The sequence below is a fragment of the Rhinichthys klamathensis genome, unplaced genomic scaffold (genome assembly GCF_029890125.1).
Source record: "Rhinichthys klamathensis goyatoka isolate OS25496 unplaced genomic scaffold, OSU_Roscu_1.1 h1tg000330l_1, whole genome shotgun sequence".
Classification (NCBI taxonomy): domain Eukaryota; kingdom Metazoa; phylum Chordata; class Actinopteri; order Cypriniformes; family Leuciscidae; genus Rhinichthys; species Rhinichthys klamathensis.
Genome location: NW_026606845.1, coordinates 2,381,026 through 2,387,500, shown reverse-complemented (window position 1 = coordinate 2,387,500; position 6,475 = coordinate 2,381,026). Strand labels below are relative to the sequence as shown.

At 37.2% G+C, this 6,475-nt stretch overlaps 1 protein-coding gene across 1 annotated transcript in view; it reads right to left on the bottom strand.

Annotated features, from left to right (window-relative positions):
* The window catches only part of gcgrb (glucagon receptor b), a 46,591-nt gene extending 40,574 nt beyond the window's left edge, over positions 1-6,017 (bottom strand). The window contains exon 1 of the mRNA XM_056272046.1: positions 5,701-6,017. The gene's annotated coding sequence lies outside the window, so the exon portion shown is untranslated. The remainder of the gene's footprint in view (positions 1-5,700) is intronic.
* Positions 6,018-6,475: the final 458 nt, after the last annotated feature.

Below are 6,475 nucleotides of genomic sequence, written 5' to 3'. Positions count from 1 at the left end.
CAAAATTACAATTATGTCATTATTTTTGATATTCAAGAAATAATGTTATTTCTTTCCACCAATGCCCTTTTAATATCGCTTCTGTAACATTAACAGACGCCGCTTCACTACAGCCACCCGTGACATGAATAACGTGGATCTGTTTCTTCTTACACTGAGCTATCGTACGACTTTAGCATGCATATGATTTATGGACCATGAAATAATGACATTCATAGATCAGTAAACAAGCTCCTTCTTCTTAATACTAGGGCTGGGCAAGTGATTTTATATCTACTTTGATCTACTTTTCAAGCGAATCGTAGATGTTGTGATCTTTTATATCCTCGTAACAGTGTTAAAATACAGCAATGACTGCCTACTAGATGGCTGTGCTGACTATTAGGTGACTCTATCATGTGTCTTCATGTGTGGTGACGCATTTGAAAAATAGTTCAACAGCAGAAGGGCTGTGCGAATTAATCAAAGTTTAGTTTCGGTTTCGATTTAGGCTTCCAGCCATTATAAAAACATGATAATCAAGATAAAATGATCATCGTTTCTTTCCTTTAAAGCCGTGTACTTTCGCCCTTTAACTCTTTCCCCGCCAAACACAGAATTGTCCATGTTTCCATTTTTCCACTGTTATACGGTAGGGGGCGCTATTACACATCTTCTGAAAAAGTACAGGATCTCCTGATCAAAACACAGGAGAAGAAGAAGCAGAAACATGCGATCTCATATGTAAGCAACTGAAAATGTAAAATGACGCGATCATCAACATTAAACAGCATATTAATCAAAACTGCGTAAGCAGGACGAGCTACAGGACTGTGAAGCTTTAGGGTGTCGATGGACTCGATCGACTCATCTGTGTTTAGATCATCGTTCTGAATCAGATCCGGATGTAGAGTTGAACGAAAACTTGATTTGCTCAGCTTTTTGCACAAAATGTTGCTTTTTTTAAACGTACCCATATTTAAGTGTGGATAAAAAACATGCATAAAGCTAGAATAAAACGTTTTAGGTTTTTTTTTAACCCTCTGGGGACCAAAAACGCACCCGTGCGTTTTGGCAGATTTTTTTCACAGAGCAGAAAAATAGACTTAAACTACTCCATCATTTCTGGTCATACAGAGTTATGAAACATATAAAAAAAAAACTGTTAAATGTCTACTTTTTTATGTGCCCACCTGCAATCGAATTAAAATATTGTGCTTTTGTAAAATAAAGAAAATAAACAGGGTGTGCGTTCTGCTTCTCCGTGTCCGTGAACTTTTTTTCTGGAGCACGTCTCTAAACTTAAACAAAACTCAGCTAATACTATTCACCCAGACATGAGCAATATATGTTTATGATCATTTACGTTTGTACTTTTAAATTATATAATTTAAAACTAAAATAAATATTCCCTGTTTATGTAATCTATATAAAAAGAGAGAGGTATCAGCCTTCTCATCTCATTATTCCGCTAATGTGACACGCCCACGGAGAGCGTGCGCTTTTCAAACGCTAATGATCTGAAGCAACACATTGAGACATGTAAAACGCCCACATATCAACTCGGTAAACACACTATATTTAGTCAGATTAATGTACTGTCGTCTTGCGCGGCTTGAGGTAGGGCTGGGCGATATATCGCACGATATTGTTATGCGCGTCTCTTCAGTAAAGCCGGTTCTTTGATTAGTAGTAAATCGCCTTCACCTGCTTTCAGATGGAAGATATGATGCAGATATGAGTGTTAAAGTTAATGAGATAATTAAGTGATTAATTTAGTGATCATTGAGCATTATTGAAGACACCTGATGTTAACAAGCAGAATCACTGAAGGAGAAAATCTAAAATTGTAAGCCACCGTTATGGCGATCAGTGTTTGCTTTAGTTGGGCTCTTGAATCCTTAAACTTTGAGTTAAAAAAATTTTTGTCTGCTGTTATTGATTTATAACAGTCAAATGAACAAAAACAAGTGTGATCTGATAGTGTTGGTTATGTTTTGACATAATCATACTGTGATCTGAAAAATGAAGATGATTTTGTTTAATTTGATAGCAACAGTTTAGTGGTCCTACAACATATGATAATCGTATGTTTCTTAAAATCCAAACCATTTAATAAAAATTGTTCTGATCAAATCACTTTCAAATGCATTTATTTAGAAACACAGACATCAATAATCAGCCTGTGAATCTCAACCGTGGTGACAATAATAATCCTTGTTGCCACCAATCACAACTCATTAATGGCTCCCATCATGCATTGCGGTATGAATAAATTATGATCTGGATTGTCTATGTAATTTACTTTTCCTAATTGAATATTCTGTTCATCACCATTGTTGAGATGCATTAACTGAATCTTGATATCTGTGTCTGCCTAAAACAAAATTTTTTTTTTTTTTTTTTTTTTTTTACAACTTTTAAGAAATCTTTTATATTATATCACAAATTCTGGATATTTATGCAGAATCTCAATTATGCTGTAACCAACAGCATTAATCACAAACAATTAGCTCAAATGATGAATGTCATAATATAATCAATACCATTAGATCATTGTTTTTCCTTGTTCATCTGGCAGGTATGACTCGAATACAACAGCTGAACATAAACTAAAGTTAATAATAAAAGGGTCAAGAGCCCAACTAAAGCAAACACTGATCACCATAACCATAGCTCAGCTTGCCAGTTAACTACGGCTCTTTGTAGTAAATGCCGCTCCATCTGAAAGCAGGTGAAGGCGATTTACTACTAATCAAGGAACCGGCTTTACTGACGAGATGCGCATAACAATATCGTGCGATATATCGCCCAGCCCTAGCTTGAGGAATAATCCTGGGACATTTACCTACCTTGTTCTAATCGCGATGAATAACGTTAGTGTCTGTAAACGCAAAAATAGCCTACTGTTTAAATTTGAATCATGTTTCTGTGTGTGTGTGTGTGTGTGTTTGTGTGTGTGTGTGTGTGACTAGTTTAGGATAGATTATAAAGTTTTAACTCTAAAATAGACATCAAATAAGCTTTTGTTAGCAGTTTCTGCTCATATGTTAAATATATAGTATGTTTTGTCAAAAAAAAAAAACGTATCAACTGTTATAGTGTTTGTACCAGCTAGGCTATATCAAAATAATGAATCCTTAACTTTGAAATATGTATAATAAAATGTATTTGCATACTTTAAAAAATAATACTTTATAAGAGATTTATGGAAAAAGACTATTTTCTTTTAACAATTTTCTTTTCAAGATGTTTCCAACTCTATCTTTGAAACAATTCTATTGAATGGCCCATATAACCTATTTGCACAGGATTTGTTTCCAGGTATGACTAAAAATGTGCTTTTGACTTTCATTTATATTTATATATATATATATATATATATATATATATATATATATATATGTGTGTGTGTCTGTGTGTGTGTATATATGTAAATATATTTTCCATGCATTCTTTCTTGTGACACACCTGAATGAAATGAATGCATCTTTGTCTTCTCAGGTGAGAATCACCTAATTATTCATGAGGGGGTTGGGCCGTTCACGCCCATTCGCATATTGCCTTTCAAACAAAAAAATTTGTTTTGTGAAAATTATTTTAAAAAACGCTGGCTGGCAATAAAAAAAAAGAAAGTTGTCAGGGAAAGAGTTAAAAGCCTTAACTTAATGTCCAAATCAGTCAAATCATGTAACGTGACTGTCGTGAAATACAGTCTTCTGCGGGACATGCTTTATTTCTAAAAGTGTTACTAAAAGCGCATTAAACTGCTAAAGAGACTGATCCTCACATGCTTTCTGTGTCCCGAAACGGTCAACTATACACAAACATATTAAAAATATTTAAAAGCTGATACATAGATAAACTTCTCATCTTGCAAAACATCATATTTTTCACTGCTTGTTTTACTGTAAGATTTCCCCAATAATAAATCATAATAAATAATATCTAAACACTGTAAGAGTGGTGTGGTTTCAGACTGTTGTTTGGTTTATTCTGACACACACACACACACACACACCTTACATGACCAGTCCAACAAAGAACACCCAAACCCAGAGCAAATAATCCGCTAATGCAGAAACGCTCCTGTAACAATTCCCAGGAGATTAGTAAGCACATTTGAGCTCCAGTGCAGATATTAAAATATTGCTGATCATGTTTTCACTTTATCACATTCAAACACTCCAGGAATATAACGTCAATATTATCCTCCTGTAACGCTCCACTGTTTGCTTTAAGCTCTGGATGCCTGCTTCTAATTATGGATCAATTTGCAGAACTAAACTGTTCCTCTCACACACACACACACACACACACACACGTGCTTTGTTCATGGAGAAGCGACGTAGCCTCTCAAAGCAGAGCACACACACACACACACACACTGAGGGGAATAAATGACTTCTGCATAAGATAAACACTCAGGCCAACATCTCCTTTAATGACCAGACAAGTGAAGATCACCGGCCAGCGAGGAGAAACTATCTCGTGCTGTGCAGACTGTTTACTGGAACTCACTATTTATAGCCGTCAATATACTGTTCATCACTTACTGAACATCATGAACATCACAGCGACCGAGGGCAGATCTGGAGTCAGATGCACCAAATAAGCCAGGTGAACAGTTAAAGCTCTGCTAACTAAACTATAACATGCTATTTTGAACAATGCCATTCCTCTTTGAATAATACAGGACACTTTTTTTCCAAGTCATCTCAATGGAAAAAAAGAGTCAAAATCACACTGAATTCACCACACACACACACACACACACACACACACACACACACACACACACACACACACACACACACACACACACACACACACACACACACACACACTCTCTCTAACTCACACACACACACACACACTCACACAAACTCACACACACAATCTCTCTCTCCCTCTCTCTCTCTCTCTCTCTCTCTCTGACACACACACACAGAGAGAGAGACACACACACACACACACACACACACACACATAGAGAGAGAGAGAGAGAGAGAGAGAGAGAGAGAGAGAGAGAGAGAGAGAGAGAGAGAGAGAGATACACAGAGACTTAAAGTGCATTAAACACAAAAATGTGCAGTTGTTTCCTTCAAAAGACTACTTCTAACTTAACATGATTCATAAAATCACTTTTATTTGCATAGTAATTGATGATTTTTCAACATTTTAACCCCCCTCCACCTACCTTTTAATACATTTTTGTTTTTAAAATTTACAAATATTACCTTCTAATATGACTAGTAAATCTTTGCTCAAATCACAATGACAATCAAAAATGGTCAAGTATAGCCTAAATAAGGACTTTCCTGAATGCTTATCTGCCCATCATGCTGGATCTTCAAGAACAGGCAGAGATCTGACTATGGATTCATATGTTTCTGTTTTGAGCGCTTTTTTGAAACTAAACAGGAATATGTGGTTGTAAACACCGTCGATGAGTTTGACCGCCTCAATATATTAGTCAAATCGTCATAAAGCGCAGGCCGGCTTTAACAAAAGCTCTAGTGAAGTAATTCAAACTAATATCTCAATGTGCGAACATCTTTTATAAGTTTTTAAACGTGTTTCTAAGAGAAATTGCATCGCCTCAGGTGGAGCAGGTGTTCGAGCGCGCGCGCAACCACACAACGGTCGCGCGCATCTTCAGCGGACCACTTAAATAAACACAAATAATTGTCAAAAACGCTTTAAATCAGTCGTACTCACCCGAGGAGCGTCCAGTGCGCGGGCTTCATCCCTCAAACTGCTCATCTTCCTCAGTACATCCAAGAGTTTGTTTTGTTGAGCGCGCGCGTAATCCACCACAAACACAAACAGATTGAAACTAGCGGATCGGTGATCAGTGGCGAGTAGAGAAGCGCACAGGCTCAACAGTTTCGCTGTGTTTTGTCCCTCGTGTGCCGCTGTTTCCCGCAGTGGACAGCAGAGCGCGTGAGGGGTCAGCTCCGTTACCGGGAGCCCGGTGTGACGTCACCCACCGCGGACGGCACGGTTACTACAGTTGGACGAGCGCGAGAGATCGATGCCGGTTAAAGTGTAGTTAAGACTTCACTCAACGAGCGAGCACGAGCTTCACGGACACGGACGGTAACACACATACAGTCAAACCAAAAAGTATTCAGACACCCGATATCTTTTTTTTTTTTACTAGTGGGTGTAAGACACTATAGTTCATTTATGTAAGTGAGGATAGCCAAATAAAGTAAAATGCGACATATTATACCCAAATATTCTTCATGCAGTGACTACCAGTAAAATGTATAAAATTTGGGACCAAAAAGTGTTTTTTCTTGCTAATGCGACATTTCTACACCACAGACTGAACAACATGAAGCATTGCTTGGTCACTGGTTGAGCTAAACTGGTATTATCTAATTGTGTAGTTAAATTTAACAGCGGACAGATATTCAACATAATTCATGTGTGAGAGTCTAACAGAAGGACGGACAAAACCAGTGAAATATCCACTGATTTAATAACT